Source organism: Polypterus senegalus, chromosome 3, assembly GCF_016835505.1.
Source record: "Polypterus senegalus isolate Bchr_013 chromosome 3, ASM1683550v1, whole genome shotgun sequence".
Classification (NCBI taxonomy): Eukaryota; Metazoa; Chordata; class Cladistia; order Polypteriformes; family Polypteridae; genus Polypterus; species Polypterus senegalus.
In genome coordinates this window covers 87064866-87079226 of record NC_053156.1, presented here as the reverse complement: position 1 = coordinate 87079226, position 14361 = coordinate 87064866, and the positions used below count along the sequence as shown (strand labels likewise).

Here is a 14361-nt window from a genome sequence, read left to right as displayed (position 1 = left end):
GATATATTATAATGTAGGTAGATCATTTTGACCTGGTCATTTTTAAAGTTGCTCACAAGCCGAAAAAGTGTGGGCACCCCGTCCTATATTAAAGTGTATTTTTAGAACTAAACTATAGACCACAGGTGTTAACTGTTAATTTTTTATTAAGAAAATGAAATTCTGTAGGCTTATTGTTCAGTGACCAAACAATATTAAAATAAAACACAATTTCATTAAAATATATACTTTAAAAAAAATTACAAAATATTTATCAATACATATGACATAAAAGGAAAAAAAATTCTTTTCATAATTACAAGCGGCCATTTTTTTTGTAATGCACCTACATGAAACAATTTGCCGCCAAAAAAAAAAAAATCATTTGTGATGGCTCACCTACCATAATACTACATGTAAAAGAGCACTACAACTAAATTACTGTAAGCAGCCGACTGATCGAAGCATCCCTAAATTACTTACATCTTTCACTTAAATTGTACTTGCCATATATACTCGCGTATAAGCCGGGTCTTGAAACCCAAAAAAATCTATCATAAAATCAGACTCCAACTTATACAAAAAATGAGTGTGAGATACAAAAAACACAAAACAGGGCAAACATCGCTTCAGAATTGTTTGGGTATTACCGTGTGGTCATGTAGGCAAAATACAGAAAAAAACGCAGTGTGCTCCATGGTTACTCTCTCAGGTGGGCATTAGCACCTGTTGGACCAATAGCGTGAGTTTTCCACATTTGACTTATATAACCGACATTATAAAATACTGGAAATTAAAATCAAGCCCCGCCTTATCCAATGGAGAACTTAACTGCAAGTATATACGGTAATAAGCACATATTTTTGCTTTCAACAGTCTGAAAGCCTTTTAAAATTGTGATCTGTATTTTGGTAATAGGTTTTAATACAAAGTGGAGTAATTATTCTTTGTCTTCTTTACTTTTTCTGTAGTGTTTGCTTCATTAATGTAGTCAACTTGTGACAGTTAAACCAGAAAAGGTACAAAGCAGCAGTTACTTCACTTACAATTGTGTAGTTATCAAGCATTAGTAGGCTAGCAGGGAAAAGGCAGGTACATACAGTGAATGGAAGGATGATCATTAACAAAAAACAATTGATGAAATAAAGACATTTCAAAAGAAACACTGGAACAGGGGCCCAAATTACAACATGAGAAAATCACACTAAAGTCACACTTTATAAAAAGTGAAAACATTCTTTGGGAATTTCAAAATTGACCCAATCAATCAAATAAAATGAATATTTAATTGAAATGGCAAACTGCTTAAAAACAGGCTGTTTAAATGAATCTCTATATCCACTATGGCTCTTCACAACTCAAGTCTGGGTCCTTCAATGGTTATATTCAATCAAGTTCATTCTAAACTGATATAGTGAATCATAGTGACATTTAGAATATATAATATTATGTTATGCTATAATATTAAGCCCTATGTACTTATTTAATTAATCAATACATACATCCTGGAGCAAAGATTGTAATTTCAAAATGCTAGTTTTTTTTTTTTAAAGTAACAAAGGAAAAACAAAGCTACTGTGGGAAGCCAAGTTTCATTACTATATCAGTTATTGAAAATGTGTTATTCGGGTAATTGCTCAATAAAACTGTGACTCCTTAATTACCCAATTCTGCTTTGTATCCTTACTAGACACTTGGTGCCACTGCTTCTTTGCCAAGCAGTGGTACCAAAGAATAAGATATTACTGCCCATGAAAAAAAGAGAGAAGGAAACCTTGAATTCAACAGTTAATGATGCAATACCACACACTTATTTTACTCAAGATTATACTGGGACTGTAATATGAGCCAATAATTCAGAATGGAATATACAAAATTCCAAAAAAGTTGGAAAAGTAGGGAAAATGCTATCAAAAAAACAAAACAAAGGAGTAATACGCAAGTTATATTCACCCTGTACAATACTGTAAACACTACAGCAACACATTATCTGATTTTGACCTTTTTGAAACTTGAAAATAGTTGGGACCATTGAGTGTTCACCAACGTGTAACATCACCATTTCTTTTATTAACAGTTAAGTGTTTGGGCACTGAAAACACAGGTTGGTCAAGTTTAGCAAGCAGTTTTCCCCCACTCATTATGCAAGTCTTCAGCTATGCAACTGTAATGGGCCTTTGTGCTTTTGTGCTTCATAATGCACCACACAAGGTAAATTGGAAACAAGTCAGAACCAATCCAGTACCCCCACTTTGTACTTACACATGCATTTGTAATCGGGGCCAAACATGATTTGGTACTGTTTTGCAGGACAATGCAATTGTAAAAGATGGGGTATGGATGGCAATATGTGTTGCTCCAAAATTTGTATGTTTCTTTTTGCATTAATGATGCCCTCACAGACGTTTTAAGTTAATCATGCCATGGGCACTGACACACCCCACACCATGACAGATGCTGGCTTTTAGACCTGGTGCTCAAAAGAGCTTCAACAGTCCTTTTCCTCTTTGGCCCAGAGAAAAACAGCAGCTGTTTTTTTACAAAAACTATTTGAAAAGTTGACTTGTCAAACCACAAAACAAGATTCCATTGGGCTACTTTCTGTCTCAGATAAGACTGAGCTCAGAGACGTCAGCAGTACTTCTAAACAATGTTGCATAGTAAAGCTTTAAGTTGCATCTGTGGATGTGGTGATGAAGGGTGTTGTCTGAAGAAGAAAAAAATAAAGCAAAAGATCGATACCCAAGTCATGATATCCATTACAAATGCAAGATGGCTTTTAAGACAATGATGTCTGAGGGATTGGAGTTCACACGGAGCTCACAATAAAACATACAAATGAATAATTAAAATGAACTATTCTATACAGTACAAGTATTGTTACAATTACATGCTGTTGGACCATATGCTGGTCATAACAAGGCAAAATAAAAATTATTCTCACACACTGCCACATTCACAAACCACACCCATTCACATCCAAAAATCCAGTAGAATTCTTAGGCTATAGAAGCAAAATGGTACATAGAAAAAAACAACATGCAAAGATCTTTTAAATTTCACTCTATTCTTCAAATGTGAGAGAACAATAGTACTCACTGTACCATCTTCCCCAGGATATTAAAATGTGTAATAAAAACAAAATATGAGCTCATAAATTAGGTTTAATGAAACACCAGAAATCAAATGAATAAGTTTTTCAAAAAAGTAGAAGAATTACAATTATTAACAATAATAGTCCTAAGGAAAAATGGTGTGCAAAGACGAGCACCTTTTGTTCCTCACAAAGAGATAATACCAAAGTAAGAGCACACATTATCAAAAGTTTGGAAGTGGTTCGGTCATGACAGATCAGACCAAATACGGGTAAACCCAGTTTGCAACATATGCTGCCATCAAGTACCTACAACAATACAACAAATGCATTCCACCCCGTCAAAAGTTACCATTTGATTGAATATGAAGATTGCCAGAATGAACGCTCAAGGGATATGGCTACTAAACATTCATGCAGTGGTGCTGTACCTACACAGCAGCTTGTCAATGTTTGCAGCCATTACTATATGTACCAAACAATCAAAAAGGCAAAAGGACATCACAAATGCTGTCACCCAATTCATGAAGAAAGACATCATGCCACTGACTGTTGTTAAAAAAGGTAGCTTCAGGAAACTTTTCAAAGTCCTCTACTCAAGGTATCAGTTTTTGGCCAAAAACATTATTTTCACACTGCATTCCTGGTAGCTTTATGATGAATGTCGGGCAAAGCTGGATGCTGTGTTGAAAAACATGCAATATTGTACTTTGACACAGCCACAGATTTATGGGGGCATTGCACATTGGAAGCATACATGACTACCCTTACTACATTGACAATGTTCTGCTGTTGCCAGAGTGTTAAGCTTTCTCGTAAAAGAAGAAAAAGCACTAACCACTTTGTTGCACACACTTACTGCTGTCAGTTCTGCGGTCTCTTTTGCTACAGATATAACAAAACCATAATAGAGTATATTCTATTATTAATAATCTATTATTGTTACGTTAGTATTATAATAATAATAAACTTATATAGTATATATTAGTAATATACATTATTAACATAGGCAACAATGTCACATGCCAAAGAGCATCACCCAAGTCTGACAGTTAACATACCACTCTTTTTGGCAAAAAAGCTCTAGTGTGCAATATGAAAAGATTTGTGTTACTGTTACGATTGTAGCCAGAAGAGATCCAAAATTTCCTTTTTTTTTTTAAACTGTTCTACCTCAGATTTTTACTCGAGAACCTTTACAGCCATGTTCTTCAACCAATTTCCTACTGGTCTGTGAAAAATAACAGCTACGCGATTCAGGTGGTACATTTGTTGCTGGGCGAGCAGGATGCTGCACACAAATATAAGTATATGCAAAATGCACAGCCTCCGAATGCCAGTATTGCATCAGCTCGCCTGTCAACAACATGTCGCAAAAAATCTTATTTTAATCATGCTTGCGCATTTTGTTTTCTACTATTATGTTGTGGTATTTTGAAAAATAAGTTATTTATTTCATAAAATTTTAAACCCTACAAAATGAAGACAAAAAACACAAACAGCAAAACCTTTTAACCTACTTTAATAGAGGCAAGAACAATATTCAGGAGAAAAGTAGTGATAGTACCTAAAGTATACCAAGTACAGTACTAGTGCTTCAAGTTTAGAAGAAACAAAGAATTATGCTGATACTTCCGAATATGCAATACAAACCAAAAAGAGAAAAGTAAACTTTGCTAGGCATTATGATAAGGAATATTTAAAGCTTGGTTTCATTGTAGCCCCTGGCAGTGAACTATCGCCACAGCCTTTGTATGTAGTATGTTTTGAAATTCTGTCAAATGATGCTATGAAACCTTCCAAACCTGCTCGTCATTTGCATTCGTAGTATAGAGCTTTTACTGATAAGCCACTGGACATTTCCCTTCTGGGGTCTTGTACAAATATTTTTACATTGAGAAATAAAATGGATGCTTTCAAAATTAAACTGGCTATTTGGGATAGTTGTGTACAAGTGGAAGATATAGAAATGTTCCACTTTTTGGACAATTTTTGATTGCTGCTGATGTCAACCAGAAAGTCATATTCAACACAATAAGTCAACATTTAAGGGCATTAGCTGAAAACTTTAATATTTATTTCCCTGAAAATGAGAATCCTCATAAAGTTAACCTCTGGATTAATAATCCCTTCTTGGAAGATATAAAATCATGCGCATTTGATTCTCGTGAAAAAGAAAAACTGACTGAATTGTCTTCTGATGTCACTCTCTGGTGTCCAGACATAAAATGCAATCAGTCTCAATTTTGAATATCACTCTAAAAAGAATACCCATCTCTGAGTTATAAAGCTATCAAATTATTGGTCGTTTTTTCGACTTCCTATTTGTGTGAAAAGACTTTTTTTAGCCTTGTCAGTAATAAAAACCAAACAGAGAAATTAAATGAATGTTAATACAGCGCTTCATCTCTCAGAAACAATGCTGCAGCCACATATATCAAATTTTTTAACAAAGAAGCAGCAGCAGCAGCAGATGTCGCAATAACTAAAAATTGTAATTTTATAACATTAGACTTAATAAATAAAATCTATATTGGTTTTTATTATTGGTCAGACGGTCCGCAAAATATTTTTCCTATTTTCGCCAGTCCGCAGGTGTAAAAAAGTTGAAGCTGCTTTAGAGGATACAGCTAGATATTTACTAAGACCAGTAACACAAACTTTGCCTTATATTTGTACTGTTACATTTGCATTAATATATACATTGTTAATTTGAACTACTGTATGTAAGTGCAATTATTTCATTGAAAACTTTTCAGAGTTTTTATTAAAGAACTTTTGTATGTATATACTTTGCATGTGTGTTTGTGGATAGCAAATGATATTTTAAACTATAGTGACCATCTTGTTTATTCATTTTCTAGTATTAGAATGCATACTCTTTAAAAATGAAGCAGTAAGATGTTCTATATTATGATAAATATCAAAATCAAAACAAAACACTTTGATAATATTTTAGCCATATTATTGAGCTCTACTTACAAATATAATAAGGTTGTTAAAAAAATGTAACATTATTGAGACTTTCCAATACTTGATTAATCAACTTGGCAAATATAACTCTACCCCTAATCAAATTACACAAAATATTGATACTGTGACATAAATCTTCAAAAAAATAAAAAAGGGCAATTTTTTGTTAAGTTAAATTCACATGGAAATTACACCATACACCTTGCTCCTAAACAAAAATTGTGAATACCTTCAGAGAACTGAGGATAACTGCAATTGTCTTTATAAGAATTCTCTTTATAAAAAAGGAGGACAAAGCAAATGGCCATCATAGCTGTTTAACTGCAGAAAATGTAAAATTATCTCCACAATTACCAGAAAAAAACTATAACTTAATTGACTTTATAGGTTTAGAGTGAAAATAAACGTACATGTAAAAAAATAACTGAACTTCTGTTTAATTTTTTTATGTTGGAACAACAAGGAAGGTGGAAAAAGAGAAACAATGACAAAAAACAATTTTCAGAAATAATTTAAGATAAACAGAAAATAAAAGGAGAAATGCTTGTTCAGAACTGTTCAATAGTATGTGAATTTCCCCTTGGGGATTAATAAAGTATCTATCTTTTACATGGCTACAATGGAAGGTGAAATTGTGGGCTCAATTCCTAATATGTTACTGCCAACAGCAAAAATTGTTTATTTCCCCCAATCTACATTTAAAAATACAGAAAAAAACCATAACAAAAATTTAAAATCTGAAAATATTAATGAGTTTTTATCAGTTGTCAGTATTCACATATTATAATAATGCTGCTGGGTAAATTTAAGCGTAAGGCAACAAGGCCTCAGAAGATGGAAAACCACATTTTATCAAAACAATAACTCTTAAGGATTTTTGGGATTTTCAAATGCAAAGGAAACTCATTAAAAAGGGTGCTTTGTAAAAAGGAATGACTATTGAATGTGAAACAGAAAATTGTCTAACTGAAACACTGCACTGAGTATCACATCTAGAGATGAAAGAAAACTCATTCTTCTTGCCATTTCCTAAGCTCACTTATTCTAACCTGTTTCAACAAGTAACTTAATGCATTAAGAAAATGCATAAAATATAAATTAGGGTATATACAATACAATACAAATGACTGAATATCCATTCATCTTCTTCTCATCCCACCGAATATGCACATCTTAAAACATTACAGAGCTCTCTTTTTATATGATATTTACTTCCTATCCAACACCGCATATGCATGTCAGACATGAAGTACTTCTTGTCAAACTGGACACTCCAGTAAGAAATCCTGAGATGGTTAGTACCACACTAGATATCCTATTGTGAAAGTGAAAACAATTTCAAAGAGACAATCACTGTCATTGTAGAAGATTGAGAGAAATAGTTTAAACAGATTAGGTGAGATGCCTCTAATGCAAGTGGATTACAGGTGCTTCAATACTGAACGCCCCAGTGTGACACCTGTTTCCAACTCCTCAAGGTGTTCCAGTTTCACAGATTCTCATGTAACTCAAAGCACCTAATGACATAAATGGAACAATACACTGAAATAAGATTGATTAAAACAAGTGTACTATCAACCGAGGAGAGCAAGATATTGCCAACAATCTAAATGAACTTACAAAAAAACTTAAACAAGTATGCTCAGAGGAAAGTGACAGTCACTAACAGTCAAACTAGAACTACAACAGACCCTTAACAATCTGAATACAAATTGTTATACCAACACAATATTCTCAAACGAAGGTCATCACCCAACTATGACATCTAAGTTAAAAAAAAAAAAGGTACAAAATGTTTTTCGTCTTTAAGAGTTACCTACTAAACACTTTAGTTATTGTACCAATACGCAGGACAGTGACCACCTAGTTTAACCAAAACAGAATTATCGCCATGCGGAAACCATGTGAGAGAAAAATGTAGTGCCAAACTTAATATGAACGTGTCAGTTACATTACCTGATCTATTTAAAATGACACCACCATGGTGGAATATAATGTATTAAAGCGTAAAAGATTCAGACACAAAACCATTACAAACCCTGTTTGTTCCTCGACACGAAATTGACAGTCCAAACTCACTTAACTTCCCATGTATCTGATTATTAATTACATATCGACCACAGTATCTGAGACAGTGTCACTGTCAAATATTAATCGACTCTCGGCGAAACTGCCGGCACAGTGCGAGCTTGCTTGTCGGTCTTCTCCGCCTCCAGACTGTCTCAACTTTTTCAGTCGAGGCCTGCCAAATTAGAAGTAAGCCGGGTGATTTTCATTCTTTGATTGGAAAGTGTTGGGGTTTTAGTTTAACATGCTGGCCAAACCTGACTCTATAATTTCCGTGGAAAAAAATTCAAATATGCGCACCGATCTGACGACAGTGTGCGAGTACTTTTTACTCGAAATACAGTTTTCAATAGTTTGGTGCAGATGCAAAGTCTATTCTAAAAGTACTTTTTTTTGCTGGAGAACCACTACGTTTCCTTTGCGGTGTCAAAGAAAATTCAGTATAAACGATGAAGCTGTGAATTTTCTCCGCTTAAAATCCATTGTGCCCTGCTTCCCCGGGGAGTGTATGGCAGTATAAGACTAGAAAAGTAAACACAAAATGAACCAGATCATATATGCGCACAAATACTACTCTCCCGTGGGTAGCAGCTCGCTCACCATCATCTCTATTTTCTGAGAATTTTTAAATTGCTTCAGGCACCTGAAAGATTGGAACTCCTCAACGATTTTTCCTTCTTTCTTACTTTATTGACCCTGGCGCGCACACACAAGACACACACCCACCACCCGCCCGGGCAGCCAGGGAGACAGGCCCGCTCCCCAGAAGTTTCTTACCGTCTGCGTCGCCGCTCCCCGGGCCACCTTCAACACCCGAGACGCCGCTGCAGAGGCTCCTCAGGGCCGGAGGGGAGGGGGAGGGGGGCTCTGCTGTCAGACTATCTGGGATGAGGAACTTCAGAAAGGGGGGATGAAAGTACACAAGCACCCGCGCTGCGTCGCTGCCACTGTCGGATGAAGCGGGGACCGACACACTGTAAGCCAACTAGTAATCTGAAGACCGGAGATTTTTCCTGGCAGCTCACACACTGTATTTCAGAGTCCCTTAACTTTCTTCTCTGTTCAGTGTTTTTTTTTTCCTTTCTCACTTCCAAACCCCAATACGAATCAAAATACTGTCACACAATATGGCGGACTCGGTAGCACCCGCATATCGCGAGATCGGACCCTGGTGTGTGACTATTGAGAGAGTGGGCGGGTCTGGTAAAGTTAGCGCTCAGTGAGCAGGGCGAAGGACTGAGACGCTACTAGGAGTACGCCGCTCCCCTTGGCAGTAACGTGCTCTTATTATAGAAAGAAACAGAAGCGTGTTCATTTATTTGTGGGAATGTATTTATGTTCGTAACTGCAACTAATCTCTCTTTATATAGATAGATAGATAGATAGTTAGGAAAAGTTAAACGGGAATGTTAAAGGTAAAGACTTTTTCAGCACTTCTTAAATAAAGAGACTGGGAGAAGGAAAACGTTTCACCTGTTGCATTATGCGCAGTTACTTTGATTTACTGCATTCATTAACATAGACTACGTTTTATTTTCTAAGCAGGATTTTAAAACTCTAACATAAAATAGACATTGAAACAGAGACTCGGGTTCAAATAGGGAAATAGTCACTTCGCTAAAACGTCAGAAAGGTTTCATGGAGCTTTGGAATGACGGTCACTAGGGGTGCTGTGTCTGTGTGTTTCCACAATGACACTTTAACAATTACTGTGTTCGACAGAATTTTGAAAGCTTTAAAATCACTTCTTGTGACCAGCGCTTGTTGATTCAACGGTACTTGAAACCCCCCACATATGATACACCGTTTGATTTCTCTTGATGTATAGCTTTTTGGGTTGCCTGCTGTTTTTGTCCCTCTGAACACGAAAAATCTTAATTTTAAACCCATTCCGAGACCATATTTGGTGTAGGAAATGACACTCTTATGGTAAAAAGTAAACCAATATGTGCCTTCAGCAAAAAATGATCAGAAGGACTTGAAACTATGTATGCCGCATTAACCGACTCCAGGGGTTTATCCCATTAAGGGGTGAATTTCTATTACACTTAAGAATATTTAGACTTTAAACTGAGCACACCTTTTAATATTTTGTATATCTGTCACAGCTATTCATCTATATTATGTACTTCTGCCTCATGAAGTAAACTATTACATTTGTTAACGGACACCTCAAATTTGGATTGCTTACTCTAGTTAACACTTTTTTATATTTGTCATTAATTTTTACAGAAATATAACAAGAATAAAACTGGAAGATGGAAAATCCACGTGGCTACACCTGCTTTAAGGATTGTGAAAGTGTGGGAAATGCTGAGAGATGTCATAACAGAAACAAAAATAACTATATACTGGAAATTACACGGAGTACATCAATTAAGTAGGTAAGTCTCAATGTAGCCCTTTGGACAATTATCTTGTAAAATTCCTCTTCATTGCATTTTAAACAGAAGGGCTTATTTTCATCAAAGCCTTCCTATAAATATGAAAATGTAGTGTAAAATGCAGTACTGACATATATTGGGGAAAGTCTGGAACACAAACTAGTGAAAAAGCTAAAAGCTGCTCCTGTCCTCAACCGAGGATGAATAAAGTATAACTAATTTAATCTATTCATGTAAAAGTTATAATAAAAACTAGAAAAAAAATAAAAGTAACAAAAACAATGCTACTGTACAAGTACACTATTAAGTCAAGTAGTGCTTTGAAAGTTACCTGCCAAAGCTTGGCCTGCATACATTATGGAATCTGTCAGTACAAGGTATCACGGTGAACATAAGGTAATATTGAAATTCATAAATAAAGAGTGGGGAACAAAAGAGACCATAGTCAAAATGTGAACATTAACACAAGAACAGCTTCAGGGCTTTGCTTTCATTACCTGAAGGGCCATGCAAGCAAAAAATATCACTGAGCTGAAAAAATGGAAAAAAGCAAAACAGATCAAACAAAGCATTAGTAAAAAACAAAAAGAAAGGTAAAATGCACAACACATGTTCACAGATGAAAAATGTGTTTTGAAATTTCTGCAGACTGAGTGTTAAAAGGACTGCAAAAAAAATCAGAAGAGCTAACATATTTATCCTGGGCCAGACCTCCTTTTATAACAACGAAAAATCTCTTGTTTGATTATATGCACACCCCTGATGCCAGTCCCACTGTGTCATGGTGCTGCATCCCTGAATAATCATAGCCAAAAAAATGCAAATATATCAATAAATTGTATATATATAATATAATTATATACAGTGGTGTGAAAAACTATTTGCCCCTTCCTGATTTCCTATTCCTTTGCATGTTTGTCACATAAAATGTTTCTGATCATCAAACACATTTAACCATTAGTCAAATATAACACAAGTAAACACAAAATGCAGTTTTTAAATGATGGTTTTTATTATTTAGGGAGAAAAAATCCAAACCTACATGGCCCCTGTGTAAAAAAGTAATTGCCCCCTGAACCTAATAACTGGTGGGGCCACTCTTAGCAGCAATAACTGCAATCAAGTGTTTGCGATAACTTGCAATGAGTCTTTTACAGCGCTCTGGAGGAATTTTGGCCCACTCATCTTTGCAGAATTGTTGTAATTCAGCTTTATTTGAGGGTTTTCTAGCATGAACCGCCTTTTTAAGGTCATGCCATAACATCTCAATTGGATTCAGGTCAGGACTTTGACTAGGCCACTCCAAAGTCTTCATTTTGTTTTTCTTCAGCCATTCAGAGGTGGATTTGCTGGTGTGTTTTAGGTCATTGTCCTGTTGCAGCATCCAAGATCGCTTCAGCTTGAGTTGACGAACAGATGGCCGGACATTCTCCTTCAGGATTTTTTGGTAGACAGTAGAATGCATAGTTCCATCTATCACAGCAAGCCTTCCAGGTCCTGAAGCAGCAAAACAACCCCAGACCATCACACTACCACCACCATATTTTACTGTTGGTATGATGTTCTTTTTCTGAAATGCTGTGTTCCTTTTACGCCAGATGTAACGGGACGTTTGACTTCCAAAAAGTTCAACTTTTGTCTCATCAGTCCACAAGGTATTTTCCCAAAAGTCTTGGCAATCATTGAGATGTTTCTTAGCAAAATTGAGACGAGCCCTAATGTTCTTTTGCTTAACAGTGGTTTTGTCTTGGAAATCTGCCATGCAGGCCGTTTTGCCCAGTCTCTTTGTTATGGTGGAGTCGTGAACACTGACCTTAATTGAGGCAAGTGAGGCCTGCAGTTCTTTAGACGTTGTCCTGGGGTCTTTTGTGACCTCTCGGATGAGTCGTCTCTGCGCTCTTGGGGTAATTTTGGTCGGCCGGCCACTGAAGGTTCACCACTGTTCCATGTTTTTGCCATTTGTGGATAATGGCTCTCACTGTGGTTCGCTGGAGTCCCAAAGCTTTAGAAATGGCTTTATAACCTTTACCAGACTGATAGATCTCAATTACTTCTGTTCTCATTTGTTCCTGAATTTCTTTGGACCTTGGCATGATGTCTAGCTTTTGAGGTGCTTTTGGTCTACTTCTCTGTGTCAGGCAGCTCCTATTTAAGTGATTTCTTGATTGAAACAGGTGTGGCAGTAAACAGGCCTGGGGGTGGCTACGGAAATTGAACTCAGGTGTGATACACCACAGTTAGGTTATTTTTTAACAAGGGGGCAATTACTTTTTCACACATGGCCATGTAGGTTTGGATTTTTTTTCTTCCTAAATAATAAAAACCATCATTTAAAAACTGCATTTTGTGTTTACATGTGTTATATTTGACTAATGGTTAAATGTGTTTGATGATCAGAAACATTTTGTGTGACAAACATGCAAAAGAATAAGAAATCAGGAAGGGGGCAAATAGTTTTTCACACCACTGTATATATATGCACTCAAAAAATACCCTCATTTGGCTGTCAAACATACTTAATTGCACCTGGCAAAGTTCATGGTGTACACATATGAAGGTAGATTCAGACGGTAATGTCCTGGTTATGATAAAATTAGAATTTAATTTTTGCAGAATAACCAGATTTGAAGGTTCAGGACTGTTCCTCACAACTCATTCCCAAACTAAAATGAGGTACCCACAACAATTAAAACTACTGCAAATCTAATGGGAACTTTTGAAGATGTTCTTATTTACAAACTGTGTTGGACCAGTTTAGACTTTCTACCTCTAATCTCCCTTTGAATAGGTGTACCAACTTAATCAACTATTAACATTTGTTTCTGTTTAAATTCTAGCAAATCTATTCTTAGAGTTAAGGTGGCACAGGCAAAAGAAAATGAAGAACAGGCAGCATTCAGTTTAACTAAACAAAAATATGCAAAATCTTGTCACATTGTTGAAGCTGAAGAATTTGTCATTGTTTACAGGGTAAACTGTCGTGTCCATAGTTGCAAATAGTGTAGTACAACCACTTTGGCCTTTCTAATTGGCTTGGTCTTAGCCATTGTTTGCCAATTGTGACACAGCTGTAGAGATTATATTTATTGGTGAACTGCAGACAGAATAACTTCCATTTTCTTTTCAGGTGGCAATTTGTTTGATGCAGTCTAATTTATTAAGAAGTTACTTGATAAGTGGTGTGCATCAGGGTGGAGTCATGTAGATTGACAGAACACTATTGATGGGAGAAAGTTGTTCAGATCAGAAATAAAAAAAATGTGTTGGTTCTGTTTCTTTCAGAAATCAAAGTCAGAAAGATGACCAGTAAAACTGGAGGGGAACTGAACAGATTGAGGGATTTCAAAAGTAATTAAGTGGAGGAAAACAAGGTAGCAAGATACAAAAAAATTTGAATGAAGGGTGGCTAAATGTTGTAAAAAAAGGATTTGAAAGATAAATGTAGCTGCTCCACCTCAGTCATTCAGGCAGATGGGTTATGTCTAGGAAGTACTACTTATCAGTGGTAGCAAGCTGGTATGACAGTCTGCTGAAGAATACCAGGTTTCCATTAAACAGGGCAAAAACAGTTAGAAGAACCTACAGATTAGTGAACAACAGATACAACATTGGTACCTTCTTATATTAACAGTTGTGTTTTTTCAGGCTCCTTCTATTTGTAAATTTGTTTACCTTACATTTATAGTAATTTATTATATATAATTGTAAAGCTCCAATCTCAGCCAAATAGATTTAATATAATTTAATCTCTTTATGATATAAAAAATGTTCAGTTATAATTTAGGTGTTCTACCTAAAATTCATTTTATGTAAAAAAAAAAAAAGTAATGAAATATTTAATAGTATAACAAGACATGTGCATTT

General features: G+C 35.7%; 1 protein-coding gene across 5 annotated transcripts in view; it reads right to left on the bottom strand.

Annotated features, from left to right (window-relative positions):
- tab2 (TGF-beta activated kinase 1 (MAP3K7) binding protein 2) overlaps window positions 1-9217 on the bottom strand; it is a 182110-nt gene extending 172893 nt beyond the window's left edge. For 3 of the 5 annotated variants that reach the window (XM_039747561.1, XM_039747560.1, XM_039747562.1), the window contains exon 1: window positions 8891-9217. The gene's annotated coding sequence lies outside the window, so the exon portion shown is untranslated. The remainder of the gene's footprint in view (window positions 1-8890) is intronic. The other 2 variants (XM_039747563.1, XM_039747564.1) reach the window with 2 other exon arrangements.
- Window positions 9218-14361: the final 5144 nt, after the last annotated feature.